Raw genomic sequence first — 27,763 nt, forward strand, 5'->3', positions numbered from 1 at the left:
ATAGGCCAAGTGAGAGAATTTTAGGCCTGTACAGGAAGCAGCTACACTAAGTGGCTCTTACTGGCTCCCCAGTCTATCTCATTTATCATTATGAACCAGCATCCTGTTTGTATACCCTAGAAAGTTTTAGGAAAAAAAAAAAAAAAAAACAAAAAAACAAAAAAAACACTCATGTTTCAGAGGTAAGAAAAAAAGGAGGCAGGAAGAAGCAAACTGACTTGTCCAAGGTCATAGAACGAGTCAACTCCGTAGCATGGACTGAATTTATTGGAATGTCAATGGACGCTGATCATTCAGATTCAAGGTAGAAAAAGAATACACATTAACTAGAGCCACAATGGACTTAATGCACTCAAATAGCTCTATGGTTCTTTGCAATGAAGAGCCAACAAGCTAACACAGTGACAGCCAAAGCCAAATTATAAATGACAGTTGCTCTAAAAGGCAGTACTTAATTTTAATAGCCTATCCTACCTTCATAAAGGTCTACGTGCTTGCTGACTCCATAGATGCTTATGCCTATCATTTATTGAATTAAAATAATAGGTAGTTTCCAATAGACAAGGGGACAAGAGAGCCCTTGAGATGCTATCATGGCACCAGCGTTTGTCAGTTCCAAAGACTCAACTAAGTGAGCATCACCCTCAGGATGAGCCACTGGTGATCATACATGGACGCAAAAATGATCATACATGGACGCAAAAATGATCATACATGGACGCAAAAATGATCATACATGGATGCAAAAATGATCATACATGGATGCAAAAATGATCATACATGGATGCAAAAATGAACAGGGCATCGGAAAGGCGGCAGTTACTTTTCAAGTTTATTTTTAAGACTGGAGTCAAAGAAAATACAAAATCCCAACAGGCTCTGTGGCTTGAGAGAAGGTCCAGTGGTTAAGAGCACTTGCAGCAATTTTAGAAGGCCAGAACTCAATTCCCAGTACCCACGTTCAGTGGCTTCCAACTGCCTGTGGCTCCAGCTCAAAGGACCCGATATCCTCTTCTGACCTCCACAGATACCTACACATGTGTGCACACAAACATGCACACATATACATAAATAATAAAACAAATCTTTCAAAAGAATAGTATCTATCTTACAGCCATCCCTGTTAAAATACCCCTGATCAGCCATGTATTTCACGTGATCTTTCCATGAACCCCCTAACAAGAAGCACAAGCCATGGTTATCTTCACCACTGTAATATGGCATACCTCCACTTAATCCTATTTGCAACAAGATTGTTTAAGTTCTTCATGCCAAAATCCAGCACCTTTTATTTAAACAAGCCAAAGAGTATGTTTCACATTGTCTCTGGTTATTAGTAAATCTCATATTAGTCTCTGGAAACTTCCCAAGTGCTAGAGCTGTCTGATCACCTGGCCTGTTTGAGACACTTCTCCATGGCACTCCCATTTAGTAATGCTGAGAAAAGAGAAGTAGCCATAGCTCTGGCCAACTAGACACATTACACAATTCATACACAGTACGGCCAGGAAGGGGGATTCATTCGGTCTTCGGCACTGACCTTGATGCAGCTCAAACCTAATTTTCTAGAGAACAGCACAGTCCTCATTGACTTGGGGAGATGTACGGACACGGTCTCCCTTTGTGGACTGACTCTTCCTGAACCCATGCAAAAACGATCTGCAATCATCAAAACATGGGTGAACATGGTGGAAGCTCCCTATACTTTAAATGCTCAAATGCACCAGACTGACCTGACCCCTCAAAAGGGCATTTTGCTATGATGGAAAGTAAGTAACATCGCACAGTCCTCCTATAAGGTGCTGAATAATCAGAAATGCATAAAAGGTTTCCATTATGTGCATAAAATGATTTACCTCTCCTCTCAACTGCAAAAATTTGGCATTTCATATACATTAAAATGCAATCTCCCAGAGAAACTATTGAATTTGCATTATAGGGCATAAGTACCTAAGCAATTTTGCCACAAATATGTAGGATACCCCTTTCTGATGTGTTTGATTTTGATTTGGCTTTATCTTTCCCTGTAACATCTCTAAAATGCACCTCACATATGTGGTGGCCAAATATTTACTAAGTGTAAATTCAGAATACTTTTCAGATATGGAAAAATATGTGTGAAACATATCTCCCTGCAAGGAGCTCATGGCCTGATAGGAGAGGCAAGTCATGTAAAGATGTCCATTCTGCTGTGTGTGATGTATACCAAGAATCGGGCAGAGCTCAGGTCAGAAGGCTGTAAGAAGGTGTTGGAGAAGCCATGAGATCATGGATCATCATGTTTATCTAGAAGGTATGCTACCTAGTAGCACAACTGCCAAGGCCATTACAGTGTGGGCAAAACTTTACAGAGGCAGGGTTCTGGGAGACTGTACATCTGAAACATTCTTCCCTGTTGAAGACTGTGTGAGGTGAAGTAGGTAGTTGAAGGTAATGCAGATCTCCTCCTGACTTGTGAGTAGAATCTCTCTCTCTCTCTCTCTCTCTCTCTCTCTCTCTCTCTCTCTCTCCCTCCCTCCCTCCCTCCTTCTCTCTCTCTCCCTCTTCCCCCCCCCCGTGTGTGTGTGTGTATGTGTGTGTGCGCACGCGCGCGTCCCATTGGAGGACTCTCCACAATGTAAGAGTACTTCATTTCTTCTATCTGCTCATAGGAAATTCAACCTAACCTAGGTAGCTCAGCAGAGGAGACCACAGAGATTTTCTAAGACTGCCCTCAATTATCAAGGCTTTAAATATAGGCTGCCTATTTCTGATTCTAGTTAAAATAATGCAACCCTAAAAGCCAAGCTGTGCTCATGATTCTGTGCACTGAATAATAGTCACTGGCTTGTTGAATGTTGGTAATATATAAACACGTTATCACAATGAAGTTTAAAAAAAAAAACAACTGAGAAAGACAAGTAAAATGCTCTCTAATTTCACAAAATCATAGCGCCTGGGACCACTAAGTGAGCTTATTTCTATGAGGTCAAACTCATCTTTCAGTGGGGAGATATTGACTTGCTGATGATTTGCTGCACACTAAAAAGTTTATAAGGAAACTGAGCATAAACGGTCCTGTGAGAAGTACATTTCTCTCATAAGACTGGGCAAGGCATGTACAAAGAAAGACATTTTAGTTGCCACATATTATATTAAAAGGGCTGGATCAGAAAATTAGAATATTAATAAACTATTTCCCATATAGGCTTTGCTTATTAAATAAATAGATTCATGCTTTTATGAAGTGCTGATAAGCTATAGTCACGTTTAAGGGCATGTGTCTGCTTTTGTAATTACTAATAGATATGGTTTAATTACACCCATAAATCCCAACACACTGGCTGAGGACTGAAGTGCCCACTCTTTACCTGAATCTGAGATTACCTGGAGTCTGGCATGCAAATCCCATCAGCTTTGATTCACACATTTCTAAGAAGGGGCTTAGGCAATATATCTTTTGCCTTATTCATAAAGAAAAGTAATCCCAATAGATGCATCAATTTACTAACATTGCTAAGTCTCTGCTGCTCCCCGGGGAGACGGCATTAGCTTGTGAGTATGCTGTCAAAAGCATGAGCGCAAGACCAAGCAGAAGCCAAACATCCCGATCTCTCAAATTGCAAGATACATCTCAAAAGCCTTCCTCTGGATAAAGGAATTGTGCCATTAAGGCATACAAGCCTGCTATGTGAATTGACAGCAATTTACAGGATAGAAAAATCTTACCCACCTCTCTTGGCTCCCTTCCCCTGTCCAACAAGCTAGCGTTCTTAAGAAAACAAATGGGGGAACCAACAATGTTTCAAAGATGCAGGTCAGACTACTAAAACTATTTCCTACGTGATACGGCACAATGCAGTGCACATCAATTGTGTATCATGTCAATTGTGTACCTGCCTCTCAGCAGGGCATCCGTCCTACTCTGATATATTAGAAAATCATGCTGTTTGCTGAATGTTAGTTCATAGAGTTTGGAGGCTGAACTCATGCTCTGACTCCAGAGGTTGGACAACTGAGATCTTCCCTGGCCAGTGAGATTGAATATGGATTCTACCTTCTCAATTCTGATCACATGACTAGCTCAGGCACGGAAACATGGTCACTGAGATCTGACTCTTTGTCACTCAGTCAGCCTATTGGGAAGGAAAGCCTTCTTTCTTTCTGGAGTCGCTAGGCTAACGGTATGAAAGCCTAGCTAGCTGGCAGCTACCTTTGCACAACCTGAATAGAATCTACTAACAAAATCAACACAGAAAAAGTAAATTAAATGTGAAAACAGAGATGAGAAAGCATTCACACTGACCATACCTGCAGCTGAACTGCATCTAGATTAGGTTATGGATGTCAAGAGCTTCCTTCCTAGAGGGAAAACAGACTAAACTAGATTTTTGTCATCAACAACCTTATAGGCTTCGCTGCAGTCAGTGTTCTACTTACACTTCTGGTTGATCATGTTATCAGGCGTTGTGAGAGAAGCGCTACCAACCATCCACTCAATTGAACAATTAAGACAAAAACACAGGGCCTTCAGACTAGCCTAGAGATCAAAAGATCAGAAAAAGAAAAGCTAAATGTACCACCATCTGTGCCATTTCTGGTCACTGGACTCAAACAGTGTAAGCCCAGGTCTAGACACAGTGGTAGTCAATGGATAATTTAAAATTAAAAAAAAAAAAAAAAAGCCCTCTAGTTTCTTGGTCATTGTAGCCACATTTTTAATACTCAGCAAGCACAGGTGGCTTGTGGGTTTTCTACTGGAAAGCACAGAGCATGCCCCTACTCACTTGAAGTTCAGTGGACAAAGGGGTGGCACCCTGCTCATTCCATGTCTGCCACTTGCAGAAAACTAAGCAGCCACCAAATGTTACTGAATGGCAATGCTGAAGACTGAGCAGCAACTCACATCTTTCTAACAGGGACGCTGAGTTCTGACACAGGGACATAAGTAAACCCTCTATGCTTCCCAAAAGGCCATCTAGAGAGTGCACTGTAAAGAGATATGAGGGTACTTATTTGTTTTTTCAACAAAAGATAACAGTATATTTAGATGCTGACTGTCACAAAGTATGTATACTATAGAAAGATAATCATAGTATCTAAGTTTTCTAATATTCTATGTGTCATGCAATAATTAAATGATTAAGTGCACTGTCTGGCTTAATGATCAAAAGAGAACTTAGAACATGAACAAGATGTCCTCACCTTTCCTCTGCTTAAGTTCTGCAAAGGCAAACAGAGCAAACATAAGCATTTTAGAGGGCAGACTGACAAACTGCAGTAAGTCTATGCAGGGGGATGGGCCCAACTCCAGTTATACCATGCTACCTATCAAGGGGTGGGCAGAGGCAGATCCGGAGAAAAACTCAGCAGCCAAACCACTCTGTGGGGAGACTAGAAACTATGTAGCCATGTTGACAAACCTCAAAGCCTCCACTGACTAGGAGAGTGATAACCCTGAGAAACATAAAACTCCAGGATAGTGGACAGAGATACTACCAAATAAAGACTGTGTGATGTTGGCAGTGAGGCAGCTTGATCCCTGGAAAGATAAGGATGCCCAGTGAGTACACGGTCCTCTGAGCCTTAGACAAAGAAATCTGTTCCCACAGAGCTGGCTCATTCAGTACATATGGAAGACCACACACAGCTGGCAGGATCGGACAGTCTGTGAGGGCCTCAATTGCTGGGCTAAGAAACTTAACAGAGTCAGACTTCTGCATAGAAATTCTGCCCAGGGAGGAAACAGACAAGGACACTTGCTTACACCCTATTTGAACTCCAGAGCAACACAGGATACAACCATTCTGGTCTAAACTGTTAAGAAGCCTCAGAAATGCCCCCAGCTATTCCCCAAACAGCTAAATTACCTCAAAAGAATCACTCAGTAGTAGGAGCTCACACCCATCCTCATAAAGAAGAAATATTGACTGCTTCTATCATAATTTTTAATTTTCATTTCATGTTTCCCAATTTCCACTTTTATAATAGGACTTGTTTAGATTGTACTTTGCTCCGTGGTATTTGTGAGAGTTCCCTGGTTCCCTGGTTCCCTGGTTCCCTGGTCCCCTGGTCCCCTGGTTCCCTGGTTCCCTGGTTCCCTGGTTCCCTGAACCTATTTTGTTATTGTTTCTCACTTCTTATCTTCCACCCATATATCTACTTTACCCCTATTCCTACATCCCCATTGTCTCACCTTTTGACCTCTTACTTACAGATTTGTTCTTCCTTTTTGTCTGCATTTCCTGGTTGGTTTGGTTGCACACATTTTGTAGCCATGCTGGACTACAATTCCCTATGTAGCCCAGGTCAAACTAGTAGCAGTCTTCCTGCATCTGCCTTCTGACTGCTGAGATGACAGGCATGAGTCACAATATGCAGCTAGCTTTAATGATCTTAAAGTGCCCAATCCCTTCTCACTGCATTTTTACAAGGACTGGTGTCCAGCTACAGCTCCTGTCACCTCCATCTCTTTCTGCAGTCTGAAGAGTAGCTAGGATCAGAGGCGAGGGGAGAGATTACAGAGATGCTCCACATTCAATGAATAAACCAAAGAGTGGGGAAAAGAAAAGAAAATGAAACTAAAACACACATCCACCCCAAGAGGTGCAGAATGCACAAAACAAAGAATGTGGGAACACGAGCCAAGGTGGCACTCACACCTAAGAAGTCCACGCCACCCAAGATAATGATGAAACAACAAGAAATGCCAGGCAAAGAATTCAAAATCCAACCTTTCAAAATGTCCAACAACTTCAAAGTGGATTCAAAGAAGCAGATGAGTGAAGTAGGGAAATCAATTCAGGACCCAGAGCAGAGAGTCAGTGGTATAGACCAGAATGTTAGCGAGAAGGCTGAGAAATGCAACGGCGTGGGGGGAAAGTTCAGCAAGGAAATTACAATTCTGGAAAATAACCAAACAGAAATGTCGAAAATGAAAGAGTCGATCAATCACAAAAACCAAATGGAAAACATCATCAACAGACAAGATGGAGCAGAACAAAGAATCCTGGAGAGGGAGCACAGAGTTGAGGGGTGTTACATTCAGACGGCAATAAAGAAAAATAGTATGATGACATCTCCCAAGGACTCTGAGCCATAAGAAAGAGGCAGTGCCTAAATATCACAGCATGGAAAAGGAAGCTGAAGTTAAAAACTAGAGACAGAAAAATTAATCAGTGTAGCAGAAACTTCCTCAGGTCTAGGGAAAGGAATGGGCACGCATGTGCAAGAGGCATGTAGAAGTAAAACTTACTAGAGAAGAATCACTTGTTGACACCTCACCATTAAAATGCTGCAACAGAAAGAAAGAATAGTCAAGAAGAGGAAAGAAAAGCCAGCTTACTTACAAAGGCAGAATCTTGCTTCATCTTCCAGAAGACACTCTGAAAGCCCAAAGAGCACGGGATGATATACTATAGCCCTAAAAGCAAATGCAAACTAAACAAGATTATCATAGCCAGCAAACATATTTTTTTAATTGATGGAGAAATAAAGACGTTCCAAAAAAAGCAGAAGCTGAAGCTAAAGCAATTGATGACCACAGTTAACAAAACAGAAGGGACCCAGAGGAATTCTACACAGTAGAGGAAGATGGTATAACATGTGAGCACAGGAAAGAATACATCTCAGAGGAAAACTCATATATGAGATTATATGAGAACCAGGAAATATATGAGAACCAGGAAAGAATCAAGCACACTCAACTTAGTAAATTAGCAAATCTCTAGGATAAATAAAGGGGAAGGAAAATAAGAAACGATGTGTGAGCTAAACAATGCAAATTACAAGAATTATCAAATCTCTCTCAATGATAACCGTAAATGTTAGTGGTCTTAACCTCCTAACTAAAATACACAAACTAGCTGACTAAATGGAAAGCAAGATCCAACCACTGGCTGTCTGCAAGAACATAGCTTACTGACAAAGACTCCACAGACAATATGTCCAAAGATGGATTCTATATACCACACAATGAAAACAAGAAGCAAGAGGAATGGCCGTTCTTATTTCTATCAATTCACACTTCCAAGTTAATCTAAGAAAATAAAGTCACTATATATTAATAAGGTATATACTCCATCAAGAATATTATGACGATTATGAATACACAGGCATCCAATGCTGGCATACCAAAATCTCATAAAGCAAACACTACTGGACATAAGGGGACAGATATTGGGCACTTTAATACCTAATTCTCATGAATAGAGAGATTATCAAACAGAACTGCAACAAAGAAACTTCAGATTTAAGCTGTATCAAATTCATCAAATGAACTAAACAGATATGAACAGAATATTCCACCCAACAGCTGATGAATATACATTCAAGTCAGCAGCCCATGGATGGAGCTTTTTCCAAAATAGACCACAAGCTGTCTTATGTGTCAAGCCCTAACAAAGTAGAATTGAAGTAATTTGCTAGATCTTATCAAATCAAAATGGAATAAAACTAGAAAGCAACAGCACATGGAGATCAGACAGGATACTCTTGATGGACACGAAAGAAATCAGGAAATTAGAAACTTCTTAGAGTCAAGTAAAACTGAAAATACAATTTCCTAGAACTTTTAGGATCTAGTAAAGGCGGTTCTAAGAGGGAACTTCATAGCAACAAATTCCTATGAAATCAAAATAAAAACAAAACAACAAAGAGAGACTTCTAAAGATGCATTTAAGATCCTGGAGATACAAGGACACAAACCATGCACACCTGCAATTAGCAGATGAAAAGAAATAATGAAGAGCAGAGCAGAAATTACTGAATTGAAAGGAGAACAATGAGGAGAATCCATACATGAGTTCTTTGAAAAGATGAGGCTTTAGCCAAACTAACCAAAGAGAGCCAAGACCAAAAGTAATAAAATTATAAATGAAATGGGCTGGGAGGGCTAATGAAGTTCAGAATATCATTAGGAAATACCTTTAAAACTATATTTCAATAAATAAGAAAGCTTAGAGGAAACAAATTTCTAGATATAACATTACCCTCTATAATTAAACCAAAATGATATATAGACTCTTTGAAAAACCTGTACCAAATGAGATTGAAAGAGTCCACCCTATCCCCTCAAACAAACAAACAAACAAACAAACAAGCCAGAGAAACTCACAAGACCTTTGAAGGTAAAATCGATACCAATCAGATCAAGCAATTAATCTATCAGATCACCCAACCAATAAAATCAAACAATAAGAATATGATGGCTATTCTTGGTTCCTGGCTGTCAACGTGACTACATCTCGAATTCACTAAAACACAAGCTGCTGGGTACAGCTATAAGGGATTTTTCTTGATTGGATAATTTGAGTTGGGAAAACCCACCTTAAGTCTGGGCTACAAACTCTGGTGGCAGTCTATGTGAAGGACATGGAGGAAGGAAGATTTTCATCTTCATTTGCTTGCCCTCACTGTTGATGGTGTGCAAGTTCATTCCTTCCCTGGAGCCTATTTCCTCAGGACTACAGTGTATATATAGTCAGCGTATAGCAGATGAGACAACCAGTCTCATGGACTTGGTTTTTCTATTGGGAAACAGCCATTATTGGAGCAGTCTGATCACAACATGCAAACCTGTAAGTCACTCTAATGTATACATTCATTCTATCAGTTCTGTTTCCCTAGTGAACTCTAAAACAGAAACCAACTGGACCACATCAATCAACTAATCAGTCAAGCAATCACTTGATCAACCAATCAAATCAACCAAAACATCAACTCAGTCAACCAACCAATGAACTGATCTAAAAGATACTCTACCCGCTGTACTCCTTGTATCAATGTTTGTTGCCTAAAAGCATGGGTTGGATCACATGTCCGGTGAACAATTGCTTTTCTCACAAGAGGGAGAGGTAATGAGCATCAAGGAGAAGTAAAGCAATGAGGAATGCTTTGGTCAAAATCATCCAGAACAAGGTCACATGGGTGGGTGCTCTTCCCAGTGCCATAGCACAAATACATCCTAGCTCCTTCAACATTTTAATTGGGTTTAGCTAGTAATCCTGTGTTATCCTTGACATGCTGGCTTTGAATCATTATTGAATTGCATCCTGTTTTGTTAAATGGGTTTCTTTTAGCCCATCAAATACACTAAAAAAAAAGCCTAAAAAAAAACTCTGAAAACTCACCCCCCCAAAAAAAGCTCCATAAAATAGCAGATAAACAGATATTAGACTTTGTCTTTAACAATTGAGAGAAATAGAATTTGTCAAAATCAAGTAACCTGGAACTTGTGTTGATGCTGGTCTGTCCCTAAACATCTTTCTTTATCTCTGTAGCTCAGAAAAGGAACGCAGGCTGCCTCTAGGTAGAAACAGTGTAAGTGACCTCTGCCCCAGTTTCATTCTCCAAACTCAATTAACATGAGACTAGTTTAATCTTTAAAAGTTGTAAAAGAGAAACACACTCAACTTGGCTTGAGCCACTATACAGTTAACAGCAGGCTGCTGTGTGCCTGGATCCTTGCTTAAAACGGGTTAATTACAGCACTGGGCTCTTTCATATTCTGCCAGAGCTTTGCTTCAAATCTAATTTCTCAAAGTATATTGCTAGACGCTAATGAAAACCCGAAGAGACACACGCATCCAGGAGATGTATAGCCAATGAATTTCCTGTTGTTTTTATACTGAACAACTTTTTTTTTATATCCTAACATTTTTATGCCAGCTATGAAAAAGATAAATAAATATTTATGATATTCACTCAATTCCACAGTAACTACTAAGTTGCTGGTATTCTCAACTCTGGATTGAAATGTGCATATTTCAGTGGCTGGGGAGTCTCAACCCTCAATGAGGAAGCCAGGCAACACTGTCATTAAGGCCTGAAGACTACTCATTTGACACACTGCAAGGATATGGCTTGAGAGCAGAACTTAAGGGGCTTAATTACAGTGGCTGCAGCAGAAGCCAGTGCAGACTTCAGTGCTGCCGAGCCAACAGCAAAGAGCATGCCAGCATCACTGTGGACAAGGTCTCTGTTTGAGCTTTTACCATGCATCAGCAATGTTTAATCACAAAAGACAAACAAGGTGAGTAGGGAAATAAAAAATACACAAGGGACAATTTCAACACTCTTGCAGAAATTTTGTCATTTACTAAGAAATGGTCTGATCCTCCCCCCTCACCCCCTTTGTTTATTGACTGAATTTCCACTTGTAGATTTAGATATAGTCACAAACCTGCTACTTATGAAGGAGAGGCCAGAATTCACCAATAGGGGTTGTATAAGCTAAACACTATAACATATTTTTTGCTTGTTTATCTAATTTAGTGCCCGATCTTCAGAGAATGCACATTTTCTACTTCAGATTCTCTACCATTACCTACAGAGACCGCTGGCTGAGCTTGCCCATTGGTCCTTCTCATCCATTTCACTCAAGGAAGCCCATCCTGTGGACACCTGAGTTTGTAGCTTTTACAACAGGAGATATTTATAAGACATTAATATACAACACACCTGATACACACAGCTTCATTATAAACACAGCACTATTTCTCTACAGTCTGCTTCTTCACTCCAGACAAGAGGAGAATCTGGAAAGGCAAAGATCACACCTCTAAGACTTAGGAACCACTATTGTCTTTTCAGCCACAATTTCCATGGCTTGCTACATACACATATTCTATGATCCACTTGTTCCAAACATAATGCTTCATTCCATTGCCGTCATGAAGACCCTCTGACCCAGAAAGTCTCTTCTGTAGTAGACTGTATGCATTCAGAGGATAAGAACAGTTTCTGCCACATTATCAGATAATCCTGGAGCCCAACACCAGCAACTCCCTCTCAAAATGCTTGACTCAGAGGTCGACCCTTCCAAACTAGCAAAGTCCACCCCGTGGTGCTTTCATTGCATTGAGCCACCAGCTTATTGATTTGCACTTCACTGACTATTATTTCTAGAGAGCTTGTGCCTTTTCATATGGTCACATCCACAAAGCAGATCACTGTGCACAGGACTGTACATTAACTCAATATACACTGGGTAAATGAATGAAGTAATGAAGTAGAGAGTCATTTCATGCAAAGCTTTACCTCTTATAACGGACAATGAAGTAGCCATGTCCCTCCCCCTCATCACCATCACGTCCATCACTGCCCAGTACAGCCACCTCCATCTGACCAGCCCTAGAACCCAGCCCTCACTGCTCAGAAGCCAGAGTGCAAACACAGGCCTGTTTATGGATATAGCTGAAGTACAGGGGGAAAAGAGGGTTGGAATCCCACCCACAGTCATTATTCTGCGTGTTTCCATTCCATGTTCTACCTTTCACATCCTTTCCTTTTAAATATAAACTGAAATCAAATGACTTGTTTAGGTAACAGTCATCATGATCATCATGTTATACGTTCAGAAGACAGCTCACCTAACAATATACACAGAATTCAATTCTAGCAGTGACATGCTTGATGTCTGTACCTACAGAACATCTCTCATCTCCCCTTCCTCTGGAGTTTTCTATAAGTTATGGATTAATAAACTTTCCCTAAGAATATGACTTTATGAATCTTGCAAAATAGTCAGAAGAAGAAAATCTTTTCTTATTCATCTCCAACATGAATTGCAGCCTAGAAAGTCCCGTGTAGGCTGACAACAAATGACACTGCTCTCCGTAGCAAATTGTGTTTGGGGTGGTAGTTGTTCACTCTCTCCAGTGGGATTTAAAGTAAATACATATCAAACTGCCTCCTAACTTGTGAGAGTAACAAAGGCCAGCGAGGTCACCATAAACCATGACCTGGTTCTTGGGATAGCAAGAGAAAAATGGAGCACAACATGGTATTAAGTCAAGCCCCTCCTCGTCATAGTCCTTTTTACAAACTACTACAAAGCATAGAGAGAGGTCTATCATCACTCAGGCTGAAGCAGCTCTTTTCCCAAGGCTGAAGCTGTGTGGCTGCATACAACTCCCTCTAGGATGTGGACGGTGAGGGACGGAAGAGCCGGAGTTTGGTAGCATAGTGTGCACCAGGCACAAGTCGAGTTGTGCTGAGTGGGTTATTTATTTTGACTTACAAAATAAACTCAGCTCCAGGGATGGGGCTCAGATGGTGTAACTCTTGCCTCACACGTGTGTGAAGCCCTGGCTGCAATCCCCACGAAGCCAGACAAGGCAATGCACACCTACAGAGGCAGAAGACACAGAAGTTCAAACCATCCTCAAATACACATGGAACTAAAAGCCAGCCTGAGTCACACGAGCCCGTCTCAATCACACAAATTCCCATAATAATCGTTGTTGACTAAAGCTCAGAAAGTAAGGGTCTGCCTGTGGCTACAGAACTAGTTATTGAGTTAAATGAGGTAGCATAGTGGCTTTACTACCCACTCTGTCCATGGGCAGGGCTGTTCTGAAGATCAAAGGAAAAGGCTTCTGAAAAGTGAGTAGTGTGTGTGCATGTATATATGTGGGTTTATGTGTATGTATAGATATGTGAAATACCACACAAATGTCAGATTACTACAACAAGAAATTTCGGAATACCTAGCTCTCCCAGATTTTCCTTCATTCTGTCCAGCACTTAATAGCACTGAATACATACAACCAAAGAACCAGACCTGATAGGATATTCACCCATTGCAAAGGGCAAGTTGATGACTTGAGTTCTGCAAGAAATCCAAGCTTACCTGTGTCTCAGGATGCCTCCTAAAATGATTTCCTCCTCTGGAGAATGGATGGGCTGTCCTGCCACACTATAAGGGCCCACCCAGCTCTGATGCTTGATCATTTTAGGGGGTCTTGGTATATACCTCAACCACCGTACCACAACCACATGCCACTAACCTGAAGTTCTGTTCATTCCTTCTCAATCAATATTGAGACACAGTCCACAAACCATATCCCAATTCTCTGCTGCTCAGTTGGGTTCCACAGGCAATTTATATGTTGGACTTCAGAAAAGTTTTTATATACAACACCTTACCCAGATCTGGGATGACACCCTATATACAATAAATCCCTCACTGCCCCTAAAGTAAAATGCATGGCCAGAACTCCCAAAGGGAATCAAAAACACACTGCAAGATGACTTGAGCCAGCTGGGGCAGGTCCAGCCTAGGCCTTGAGGTTCAGTGAGTTTTTAAAAATGTTGCAGCTTTAGATTTTTTTTTTCTGGAATTCTGGAATGACCACAGGCCTATGTAACCTAGCAGAGGTGACGCTCACCAGGATACCAGTACTCAAGAACCCCCTATGGCAGGATAGACCCGCTGGGAGCAGAGTCAATGCCATTCTGGGCATGAGGACATGGAAAAGGAGGGATAAAGAGCAAATCAAAACCCAGTGCTTCCTTTGTCTGCTTTCCTGCAACTCTGCAATATCAAAGGCATTTCTGTAGGAGACACAGTCAGGTGCCACATAAGGACATTCTGATGGACCCACACCATGAAGTCTTTGAAAGCACATATATTCCGTGATCTCTGCCTGTTTTGTTAAACATCGCAACTGTCCCTCCCTAGCATCGGAACAAGTCCTTTGCCTGTTTCTACTGGATCCATTTCTGGTGCTTTTCCTGCTTTGTTGGGTGTTGCAGGAATTTGGGCTCAACTACATCTCTCAGGCTCACCTGTAGATTGATTTTAGGGGAAAGGCTGGCAGGGGATGGGAGGAGGAAAGAGGTACTAGCACATTTCTGCATTTTTCGGTCTCAGAGAAGCACCTACAGAGTGGCTGAGTCCTCCAGGGGTCCAGCCCACCTGTGTGTACCACACACTCTCAACTCTGAGCTTGCTTTGCCTCTGCCTAACTTCCAGTGCTGCTGCTCTTCAAGTTCCACAACCTCTTCAGAGCCCCTCCAGCTTCAGACAAGCCACATAGTCCCTGGTACCTGCAGGTCCAAGATGGCTGTTTCCCACTCTTGTTCATCTTTGCGGTTTGTTTAGCACTTTTGTCTCTTCTAAAGCCTTTTAATTGCTTCCGGTACTAGATCTTTTCTGTTATGCTACCTGGCGTAGACATCCTAACTAGACCTGCCACCAATAGTGAGTCATTTCCATCACTCACTCATGCTCAGGGGCCATGGTTGTGGGGATGAAAGAGATCTTGGCTTTTTGGAGTGTGTTCAAGGATAGCACAGGAAGATACTCTCTTCCCTGACACAGACTGCCTGGAAGAGTTTCAGACTTTGATTTCAAGTGACTATAGATTATCTGCTAAGGCTATAATCATACATGTAAAGTTTTTACATGGCTCTGAGATTTGATAAGAGACGACAAGTCTCCTTTTGACTATCCCCCAGTCCTTCCCACCCCAATGATTGACAGACATATATGGAACAAGCCACACTCTATTGGCCATGGAAAAATCATGCCTGAAACCTTTAGTGGGAAGAAGCCTTCACCTGGTGCCAGTGACTTCATGACACCCCTTTGGCTCAAGAAAATGTGGGAGAACCTGGGCAGTGAGAGGGCTGAGACTTTGAGAGCCTGATGACCTGGCTTCAATGCAGGGAACCCAAGCCAAAAGGCTGGATGTGAGGGGCACATCTGTAATTCTAGGACTTCTGTGAAAGACATGAGGTAGAGAAGCATGTGAAAGCTATGGACCAGCTCTCCTGGGGTAGGCAGTACTGGGATGTACTATACTAGGACATGCAGTGCAACAGAAGGTAGGGGGAGAGAACTGACTCCTGCAAGTTGCCCTCTGAGCAACATGGACACTAATAGTATTTTAATTAAATGAGTAAGAGGTAAGGAATAAAAGAAGGGCAGAAAACAAAGAGGAAGGAGAAGAACAAAATTTTTGTTCTTTTGGAAATGAGGAGCTAAAACCTTGTTCCCAAAGGAAGTGCCCAAGGAAAGTCTCAATTTTGTTTTCACAGACTCAAATTAGTCAGCTGTGGGGACATTTTTTCCTGTACTCTAAAAACAATGGGCTGGAATTCAAACACACGAATTAGTGGTGGATTTCATCCAAAAGCCAAGCAAAGGGAGCATAGAAGACAATGTCCTTTAGGGATCCTTGATCTTTAGAGGAATCTAGATTGATAAATCTGGGACAAGCAGGTGAAGTCATCTTGAAGTGGGGTGTTAAGAGTCTCACACTCAAGAGGCCTGGGAAAGAAATGCACCTTGAAAGTAACAGGGTAGACGGGGGCAAGGATGAGATCAGGCCTAAATTGTCCGACCTTTGATTTTCAAGAGAGACCAATGAGGGTGTAGTCTCTTGTATCCTGCTCACAGCTTTTCTTCCTCCAGCCATGCTGATTTATGGCTGCTCAAACAAATCAAGACCTCATTCTCCACAGAGACACACAGAACAGTCAGTATGTATGGGGTGCTCTCTGGTCTCATGTGGCCCCACAGACAACAAACAGAAAATATACTGAGATATCTATTGGGTTAACCAAGTGGTCAGTGTGTCTTTTCTTTAAGCTTGCTTTCTATGTGACAGACTCCTCCATATCTGTACCTATTGTTTCATTCCAGAGACACCAAGCAACAGCTGATAATAAGACGAGGGGGGCAAGGAGAAAGGAGGGGGTTGAAAATTTATAAATATAGATGTTTTAAAGATAGAGTTTGTGAAAAGAATGAATGCCTGATCTAAAGTAAAAATTATTAGAAAGGGGGAAACAGTGAGAAAAGAACCATAGCCATTAGGCCCTTCTTCACAGATGAGATGTAACAATTCTCTCCTATAACTGTGGCTCCCAACACCATTTTGTTCTATTGTGATACTCTATTTGAAAATTTTAAATCAATAGGCAGAGATGGCAAGAGCCCCTGGTCTGGGTGCAAGCAGACCCGGTTCTCTGTTCCAGTTCACACCGATGACTAAACATCTGTCTCCAACTCTCTAGACCTGAAGTTCTTCATTTAAAAGTGGGACTGACTGAAGTTCAGTCACATGAGAAGCTGAAACTGGGGATGTCTGCCAGATCTTACCCCTCAAGGAAGCAGGAAGTCACCACCACCTGCTTGAAGTGCAGCACAATAGCAGACCCAGAGCCTGGCTCTGCAGCCCCAGCTCTGGGCATTCATGCCAGCCTGGGCATCGGCACGGCTTAGATATAAAGTGTTCTCCAAATGCTCCTTATTGAGGGACTGGCCACCAATGCAGCAACGTGCTGGAGCTCTGAGAGATGAGTGGATCATGAGAGTGTTGAATGACCACTAAGGAATTTATACTTGAGCGAGCGATTCATTAGTGTTAGCTGAGCGAAGGGAGCCGCACTGGAACTGTAAAGATTAACCTGCATTGTCAACTTGGTAACATTTAGAGTCACTTAGAAGATGAGGCTCTGGGTATGTCATGAAGGCACTTCTATAGAGGTTTAACTGAGAAAGGAAGCCAGCCCACTCACAATGAAGGTAGCACCATATCACAGGCTGGGGTCTAGACTAAATAAAAGGGGTAGGCAGAGCTAGTGGACCAGGCAGAGCCAACAGGCCATCAGAATTCACCTCTCCCTGCTTCCTGACTGCAGATGCAATAAGACCAGTGGGCTCACACTCCAACAGCATGGCTTCCCCATCCTCACAGAACGCACCCTCAAAGTGTGAGCCACATAAACGCTTCCCTCTTTGCAATGCTCTTTGTTGGTTTGGTGTTCTATCACAGCAACAAATAAAGTGATACAGGAAATTTGCCTTGGAAGACTCTATATCATTTCCAGCTTCTGTCTCCGGTCCGCACTCCTGTTTACTTTGATTTCTGGCTGCTAGAAAGTAAGTGATTTTATTCCTCTGTGTGCTTCCTGCAATGTCATGACCCTGGACCCGAAGCTCTGAAAGTATAACCATATAAAAGGCCTTTTCCTCCTTTTTGTTGATTTCATTCAAATTTTTTGCCATAGTGACAGAATGATGACAAATGCAACATCTAATCAGAAGGGAATGGCATCTTCCTTCACAAACCTCTTCACCATCTATGGGAAAACAAAGGTGTTTCCCCAAACCTTCTGTAGTAAGCAAAATGACCAGACGCAATGTCAGTCCGTCATCCCTTTAGCCTACCAACTCAGAAGTCCCATCAGCCCATGGACATCCCCAGTGTTACAGGTCTGCAAAGAAGGGCAATGAGCCACAGCCCTAACCTTAAGGCTGTTGTGAGGGTCAAAAGCAAATCTCTGAAACACCTGGTAAGACCCGCACTAAACAGTGGTGGCTACTCTCTCCAGATTCAGATAAAGTAGCATAGGAGAAAAAGCTAATACATACCTAGAAAATGCAATTTTTAAAGATAGCATTTACAATAGCAATGAAAAAGTGGAAATCATAGAAGAATAAATATAGTATAAAAGTGCATCCCTTCTGGATAAATCTATCAACCGCTCTGAAAGACATCAAATACCTAAATAAATGGATGGAGATACGGTTTTTAGAGATCGAAAGATTCAGTATCATGATGTTGTTACTCTTGGTCCATAAATTTAATGTTAATGTAAATCAAATCTGAAGAGTATGTTTCTAAAATCTGAAAGATGATTATAAAATATACATGGGAGGGGAAATCTGAGACCCTTCTGAGGAGGACAACATGAGGAACCTGTCTTGCCTAATGTGAAGGCTTACCATAAAGCTACAATAGTAAAAAGATAAGAATGGCAAAGGATGTCTAGAAGCCATTCCTAAATGTCAAAAGTGACTTTTTCATATTAAACAACAACAAAAAAAAATAGATTAAATTCCTGCCACATACCATAATCCAACATTCCACATGAGTAACCGAGCCTACATAGGTAAGCAAAATAATAAAGCTTTTAGAAGACAATGAAGGAGAATATCTTTATGGCATCAAGGCTTGAAAAAAAAAAAAAAGTCTTTTTCAAACAAGACATTAAAAGTGCCAAATGTGAAAGATTGATAAATTCAGCTACGTTAAAATTAAGAAGTTAGAAAGCCTAAGATTGGCAATAACCCAATTTCTCTATGATCTATAAATCTATTTAACTTCCCGGAGTAAATGACAGTAACCTTTCTGCATTCACTGGGATTACACTCCAACAGTGCACACTGCAACCTGCATTCAGCAAATGGTTTGCCCATCTTGGACGTTTTCCACAATTGGATTACGTGCATGAATTTCTGGTTTAAACTTGAAGACATCTGAATGGTGATGGTTTGTGTTTAGATTTCTGTGAACAGGCGTACGAAGCTGCTGAGAATAAGGTGACCCACAGTTCAAGACAAGCACCACTATGTGTCATTATGACAGTACACAGTGGTAAAAAAAACGGTAATTAGGTTGACAGAGGCTAGAAAGCATAATCTGCTCCCGTCTCCCCAGCAACTCAACGAGATGATTCTGAAACACATGGTCAGCAATCCTAAACCTCTGCTATACTTCTTTACTTTGTGATATGGGTTTGAAAGAGAAAGACAACAGTCATCTGTTAAAAAGTATTTCTCTATGTTATTGGCATCTTATAGGATTAAGAATAAGAGATGTGTGTCCTATCAGCTCCAGTAAAAAGCAAATAGAGTAGGACCACTCACAGATCAACCCAGGGGATAACTGTATAGCAACCTCTCTCCCTAAACCAGGTGCACTCTCTGTTAAAGCATCTTCATTCACATCCCAGAGTTCGTTCTTGTTCTGCTATCTGTTGGAATCTAGCTATCAACTTTCTATCAAAAAAAATCTTTATTACCAAGAGCAAAGACAGGAATCCCTAAGGGTGGGCTAGTTGCACAGTCAACTTTCAGACCCAAGGAAGAAACTAATTTGTTACCTCCCAGACAGCCATGACTTAAAAGTACCAAAGGCAAGCCCAGAGAACCTATAAATGGGCTTCATTCTTCTGCCATGTCTTCTGCACCAGTATTTTGCTGTCCATGCTACATACTGATAGGTATACAGTAACATGAATATAAGCTAGGGTAATCAGAAAAATATCCCTTAGTGTACTATAAATCATATGATCTTATGATAGAGAATGTCTCTTCTATATGTCAAGACAGATACCTCTGTTGTCATGGCAGTAGCTAACTGCAACCCTCTGTTACTGAAAGTTATTTCTTGAGGACTTCAAAGATAGAACCCTCATAAACCTTCCATGTATTTAGTGTCAGGATGATGAGTAACTAATTAGCATGGTGATTTATAACTTTTCTTTTCGACTGATAGGACTTGTAATTTTCCCTGAATGGAAGTGAATGGCCTCTATTCTTGATCCTACAAGATGTCAGCAATATCTTTTTAACAGATGACTTGTCTTTCATTCTCAATCCCATATCACAAAGTAAAGGCGTACAAAAAAAGTTTAGTATTGCTGACCATATGTTGGGTTGGGGGTGGTGGGTACAGCTTACCCTTTTCACCACTGTCAACTTAGTGAACCACATGAAACTGCACACATTCGCTCAATTCTCAGACACTCACTGTGCATCAACCATGTTCTAAACGCTAGAGTTAAAAGCAGAAACAGTGCTTTATACTGAACAACTAACAAATGTAAAGTATTCCAGGATAGTTACTGGACAAAGTTTCTCTTCATGACCTAAAATCTATTGAAAGACTGAATGGGAGATCATTGGAATGATTTCAGTTTGTTTTTCTGGAGAGTATGTTAAAAGATCATTTGGAACAGTGCCAAGCCAATAGGCTGGTCACTGCATCTAACAAGAGGGAGGGGGTGCCAAGATCAGAGTGAGTGATGAAGGGCCTTCCTTTGTGTTCAAATGGCTCTGTTTCATTGGCTGAGTGGTAGCCACTCAAGGTTTAAGAAAATATAGTTATATAAACTTCTCATAGTTTGTAGTCTCCCCTCTGGTGTGGTTTGAATGAGAAAAGTCTCCCACAGGTTCAGAGGTATGAACACTTGGTTTTCAGTAGGTAGCATTAGTTGGGAAGGTTGTAACATTTAGCCTGGCAGGAGAAAGTAAGTTTCGGAGGACTCTGTAACTTGGCCTCAGTTCTTGTTAACTCTCTCTGCTTCACTGAGTGCAGATGTGACCAGTGAGTTTCCTATTCCTGGTGCATGCTTTTCCTGTCAGTGGTTGTGCCTTCTCCATCACCACTGACTGTATCTCCTTGGAACTGTAAGACAACATTAATCCTTCTTCCTTTAAGTTGCCTTTGTCCAGGTATTTTGGCACGGAGATTAGAAAGTAACTCACACACCTATATTTCAAATCACACCTGTTACTTTCAAGTTGAAAATCTTGTTAAAATATTAATAGTTTAAGATTTTTAAATCTCCCCCCCCCCCCCCAGTCTACCTCATAAATGACTGGAAGGTATCTCTTGAAACCAAAGGATTTCATGTTAGCATCTGGCTGTAATCATCTGCAGAGGCCCCCATGTAAGAGGTTGGACAAGCAGCAACCTGTGATGATGGTGGGAGGTGGTGGAACCAGGAAACAAAATCTACTGGAAAGAGGTTAGGTCTCTGGGGACATGCTGTTGAAGTGGATATGGGGAGTCCCTCCATTTTCCACTTCCTCTCAGATTCACATCCACCATGAATCGAACAGCTAGCTGTTCCATCCCATGTTCTTCACCACAATGCCCTGCCCAACAGCTGCAGAGAAAAAGCACTGAAATTTGATAGCATGATCCCCAAAACCTCGTTCCTTTTAAAGGAGATTGTATCTCAGGTGTTTTGTTACAGCCTTACAGCTGTACAACAAGTAAAAAACAAGCTAAGGAAATTCTCAGTGAGTTACATGACTTTCTTCACTGCTGAAACCTCTGACTCTCTTATGGATTAGGGAAAGACATCACTTTCTGAATGGGAACTCTGCCTTCCTAACAGTATTGAACATGGGCTTAGTTGCACTCTGGACACTCTTCCTTGATTTATTCAACATGATCTTGGGGATCATTAGTGGTCCCTGGAACTCAGCTAGAAGAATGTTCCCTGAAAAACATTTTCAACAACATAGTCTACTTTATAACTGCAACCACTGGTGACCTGCATGCTGGCATGCAGCTGGCTCAGTCTGGACTCCACTGAAGCCCAGAGAAGCTCCTAGTCAGACTGCAAGGCCCAGCTGAGATGCCAGCTTCCCCATTCTCAAAATTCTCCAAAAGACCCTCCCCCCCCAAGCTTTCAGGGCTAAATAAACATTGTCTGTACCATAGCTCACACTGTATCTATCGCCCTGCATGCATGAAACTGGACTCTCTGATGGTAGGCTGCATGCACTTCCACATCCTGGTACCGTTCACAGTATCTGGCACAGAGCCAGGCCTAGCTGGTGTTTGGTTAACAGGAGTCAATGGATAAGACCAGAATCTTCTCCCTTCATTGTCCAGAAGCCCAGTACACTCATTCATTGGTGGTGGTTGTTGCTAATACTACTACTATAGACTGGGTAAGTTTCAATATGAAGGTTTCTTTAGGCTCACGGTTCTGAAAGTACAAGGTCTTAGGATAGCATCTGAACACTGATGCTGCCAGTGTGCCAAAGTGGCTTACGTCATTGCCCAGGATGGGAAAGGTGCAAGTATTTGCCTCTTTTGGTGTCTCTTCCTCTTTAAAGGCACCAGGATTCAATCTAAGGGCCTCTACTAGATAGACTTGGGTTCTAATTACTTCCCACAGACACTACCTACATTTGTATTTAAGTTCCCAACCTCTGAACATCTCACCGTGGCAGCCAAATTTCAATACACGGAGCCTTGGGGAAACACTTAAACCACAGTACTCCAATGCAGATCAGTAACTTGTCAGTCTTTGTTTTCAGCGGTAACACTAACAAGATTAAAAACAAGGAGACATAAAGACTTCCAGAGACAAAGACAGACAGTGAAAGCAGAGGAGGCAGGAAGACAAGGGGGGGAGAAAGGACTAATGTGATGGACGGTGAACCAACAGAGTACCACCCAAGTGGGAGAGTAGGAGACTGACCACAGAGAAAATGAGAAACAGGGATGAATCCTCTAACAGGTGAAAGAATGAATATGGTAAGTCCCCTGCAGATGGTCAGCACTGCTGGACTTAGGTCAACTGTACATCAACCATAGCTGTACAGAGGGACCCAGCCCTCATCCTTATCTCTAACCTGCCCTTACACACACAACTTTTGTCATTTTAGCTGTGAGCTCTTCTATTCAGCAGAATTTTATTTCTGTTTTCCTTGCGCTTTATGAGAATCCCCCACTGGCATTGTAGATTGGTTATATATGTCAGGTTCAAATAAAATAAAATAATAATAATAATAAAAGCAAGCTGGCAATTTCTCTCCAATAGAATATGCTGCATATTTCATGAAATAGAAGCCAAAGGAGTTTTATGATTCCTGAACCAAAACCTCCCCGTATCTGAGGACCAAATGGGAGGACAATACAAAGAGAATGTCACAGAAAAAGAAACTGAACATTTGCTCTCCAACCCCAGGGAATGTTCAGGTGATTAACTGCCGTAATGGGTTTCTCTGTTTTGCCTTGTGTTTACATGAGTTCACATCCTGACATGCATTTCATAGATGGAACACAGTGCTAGCTAGTGTTCATGGATATGAATGTGTACTCCCTGCTCACACTCCTCCTTTCTCAGTACAGAATGTCTGGCTGGTTCCTGCTCTTAGCCTGACAGCAACTTCCCAGCCAAGTGTTATTTATATTTTCAAGCCACTTCTCTATCCTGGTACAGAAGGCAATCTGGTCTAGTAGAAGGAGCACTGTCTGAAGAGTCTAAGGACTCTGAGCCACAACAGTGCCTCCCCTCTGCAAAATCATGTATTGTTTTTCAGCCTGACTCCCTTCTATCCTGCCCTAATCTGTGAACTGGCCAAACTGACTTATCTACGTTGAGAATTCAATCAATCAAAGCCATGTTATTCTGCTCAGAATAAGTACAGAAGAGAAGAAGGGTGAGACTGTTTCAGCACGCTGTGCACTTCCGTGATTGTTTTTCAAACAGTGGAAATGCTTAAAGCCACATTTCCAGTAAAAAATAAAAAAAAAAAAAAAAAAAAAAAAAAAAAAACTAATGGCTGGAAACCTTGAAACATACCTTGGGTTAGCAAAACTGGCATAAAAAGAGAGAATCTTCTCATTATGAAAAGCAAAAAATTTTATCTCATTTGAAGGACAATCTTAACAGTTCATTGATAGTAAATATTTCATGCTAGGCACTGTCTTAAGCACGTTTTGCTGACCCTTTCCAGCAGTTATAAAATAGGTACTGTTTTAGCATAAACAAAACTAAGGCACAGAGAAGTGCTTTGCAGAGCTGGGGCAGCTGAAGTCTGTAACCAGGTGATGCAGCCCCTCGTGGAGAATCTGTACCACCTGTGATACCAGCTCTTCATATGAGTGTTAGCTTACCACAGCAGTCACTGACAGTAGCAATAACACCCTACTAATTAACTGCCTAATCAATTACTTGCTGATTAATTAGTTAATTAACAAATATTGCCACAGAGTAGATAACTATGACCCAATACCAACCAGAACCTTCTAGAAGTTCCAAAGAAGTCACAGACATTTAAAATGCAACCATCAGTCCAATGACCTGCTGAGAACAAAGCCACGCCCACCTGGGTTGCCTGCATGCAAAATGGGAAAATCTGGAGTCTGCTTTCCACAGGAGGTCTTACCACTTCTTCATGCCTGGATTAGAGTTTACAGAGGCCCTGGAAGTAGCTCATTTCCCTTCCCCACCCAAAGCACTTGTGTTTGAGGTGGACCCTGGGACTAGGAGTGGGTAGGTGGGTTTAAATTCCCTTATCTCCTAGATGATCTCAACTCAATGACCAGGTTTCCCTGTACTCTTGCTCCCCACCTAACAAACAAAAAAAGAGATTGCAAGGATTCTGAAAGATGAAGTAAAGCTATGTGTGCCAGGTGCTGAGAAGGGTACCTGCCCCATACTCAGGGCTCAGGAATGTGATTCTTGTTTTTATTAGTATGAGGAATGACTTGTCAAACATTACAAAGAAAGATACCTGGATCCAATCCTAGCCTTCCAATTACAAAAGGTGCCCCCATTCCTGACTCAATTTACAAACTATTACCAAAATCTACCTTTCTCTTGAAACCCTCCTATGTGCCGAAACACTCATAAAGGAGATTTTCCTTTAAAACTGACCCAAGGCCCACAAGTAAATTCTTGTTTTGCAGATGATGACATCCAAGTTGTGAGAAGTCATATGATTTATTCTTAATTGCTAAAGATGTGTACATCTTTTGTCACTAGTGACTAGTGAGCTCTGTAAGATTTAGTGAGTCCTAACTAACACAGTTTCTGACAGCACCCTTCTGTGTGTACTATCTGTTACGGTGCCATGTAAAAGGCACCAACTCTGCTTCTCTGCTTTATGTTTGACCTGAGTGAATTATCAAAATGAAGTGCTGCCTCAAATAGATTCTTCATCTGCCTGCAGCGTGGCTCCAAGCCTCAAGAATCCACCAAATGCAATTTTTAGATGGGTACGTGATCATGAATCAAGCCAAAGGCCCACCTGATAAAAAAAGAAAAATGACTTCAGAGGGCAAAGGGGACTGAAGCATCAGCTTCCCCTGTGGCTCTGGGGAGAGACCAGTGAGTGACAGAGTCTCATCCCTGTGGCCTCACACAATGGTGTTCCCTGCAAACAGGACATACTGTGAAACAGCCTGTGAGCAGAGCCTCATCAACAATAAGCAATCTCTATTCAGATTTTATTGTTGAGTACAGTGAACATGATTAAATGTTAAGCCTATTTAAACCTTAAGAAAACCACCACCAAAAAGGGGGATCATAACAAATAAGAAACATATAGGACCCTCCTACTAAAAATCACATTTCAAATCTGCGTTTAGGAGATTTGATGGCCAAGTTCATGAGTAAAAGATCGGCCCCACTTGAGAGCCACCCAGTTCCCAAGAATATAGTAACAACACGTTTTCACTTCCCCACATTGGTCTCCTCTCCCGCTGCAGAGCCTGCGTTGTCAAATAGTTACAAAGTCACATCGCTTTCCCGTCACTGCATTTTGAACTTCCTAAACCTCTACAAGAGCCGTGTGTATGGAAAAGAACAATAGCACTTCAAAAGCCATTTCTGAGAGTTCTTCAATACTCCATTTGAATGCTAGGGTTTCAATCAAGGACAGCAGCAGACAATTTGATTGCTTAGAAGTTGACTTTTATACAGCTTTGATTAGGTCGCCCAGCTCAATGGGAAATCAAGAAAATCTTTGATCCCTTTCAGTCTCCAGAAGGGCCAGGAAGCCTTGTCAGGATAGGGAGGGAAAGACATGGGAAGGGGGCGTTTGTCTAACCTCACCCCATAGCACTTCTCTCCTTTTCACTGTGCAACTCAGGGTTCCCTCCCGAATTGCTCATCTTGGAGATAATAAAAAACAATGGGTGCTAATTCAGGGGGTGGGGATGGTTTATAATTTTATGGATTTCCTGAAGACCCATAATTGGCACATGAATGTATAAGCGTGAACTAGATAATTAGGAGGTTCTGAACGTAAGCCACCTTTAATTTATATGATTACTTTGCAAACATGTTAAGTGTTGGGAAGTGTCAGCGGAACCCCCACAAAGCCTTTATTCAAAACCATCAACATTGTGAAAGTGTGTCTAATGGGCCAGCTCCACGCGAGAAGATCAGAGAAGGGAAAAGCAGTGGCAAGGATGCTCTCACCTCCGGAGTTTGGCAGTGGGAGGCATTGTGGCATCCTTTAGGAGGCCTCTGGGCAGAGAATGGCGCTTGGAAATCTCTCCTTCGCTCCGTACTCTCTTTTCTTTCTTTTTTTCTTTCTTTTTCTTTCTCCCCTCCCTCCATCCCCACCCCCTTCTCTCCCTCTCCCTCCCTCCCTCCCTCCCTCTCTCTTTCTCCCTCTCTCTCTCCCCCACCCCCACGCGGCCACGCATCCTCAGAAACACACATCAGATCTAGCACTTGCCCGCGCTGCGGCGCTCTCCAAGTCTTCAGCGCCCGACAGTCGCCTAGAGCCCTGGGCTCCCCACCCCCATACCATTCCTTCACTCTTGGAGCCCAGGCGGAAATACCCCGCAGACCCCCAACAATGAGGACTTGTGTAATGCAGATGGGGGCTGGGGCCAGTTTCCAACGAGTGAAACGCAGCGTGCAGGGTCGACTACTAGACCGTGTGGCAGCCTAGCCGCACCAGTTTGCCAAGCAGCTTTCTCTGCTCACCCCACCCGGTCCACTAGCACCACCCCCAAAAGAAATAGAAAAAGAAAGAAAGAAAAAGCGCCTTTAAAAGTGCAGTAAAGACTCACCCTCCCACCAGGGGTCACAAGCATACTCCGAGGGGATGCACACAGCAGAAGCAGTGACCAGCAGGGTGTGGAAATACACTTTGTAGACTCACCAAGTACCTTCCTGGCGCCTTAACACAAAACTACCCCTAAATCAGGACTCCCTGACTCCGAGTTCCTTTGGTGGCTTGGACTGAATCATAGGGCTTTTTTTACGAGACTAACCTTGAAGAATCAAAGTTTCCCCAGCATGAAAATCCTTATCTTGCAATCGAGAGAGTGGGGTTCGGAGTTGTGGGAGAAGAGGGCCGGATGCTAGGGGAGTGGCGGGTGATCAAGGGCCTGAGGACTGAATAGTGGAGGAAGCACTACAGGGAACACCGGGACGCAGGACCCTTAGAAAGATTTCAGTCTTGGGCCGGTGTCCGCGGAAACGGCTGGTTTGATTGGGATGAGTCGGGTTAATGGAGAGGTCCAGGCAGAGCCAAAGCGCTGCCAGGATGTAGGGAAGTGAGAACTAGGGTTCCGCGGAGTGGGGAAGAGGTCGGACCCGCGGGAACCACGAGCAACGCAGGGAGGAGGCTTAAGGGAGAACTCCCGCAGGTCTTAGAATGGGAGAAGGCAGCCTCGGGTGGCTAGAGTCGGAGGAGGATGCAGGGGGTCCGGCG

General features: G+C 42.3%; 1 protein-coding gene across 6 annotated transcripts in view; it reads right to left on the minus strand.

The window, feature by feature from the left end:
* Positions 1–27,763, minus strand: part of Dab1 (DAB adaptor protein 1) — a 1,102,742-nt gene that overhangs the window by 363,790 nt on the left and 711,189 nt on the right. The gene's annotated exons all lie outside the window — the stretch shown is intronic.

The sequence above is a fragment of the Arvicanthis niloticus genome, chromosome 5, assembly GCF_011762505.2.
Source record: "Arvicanthis niloticus isolate mArvNil1 chromosome 5, mArvNil1.pat.X, whole genome shotgun sequence".
Taxonomy (NCBI): domain Eukaryota; kingdom Metazoa; phylum Chordata; class Mammalia; order Rodentia; family Muridae; genus Arvicanthis; species Arvicanthis niloticus.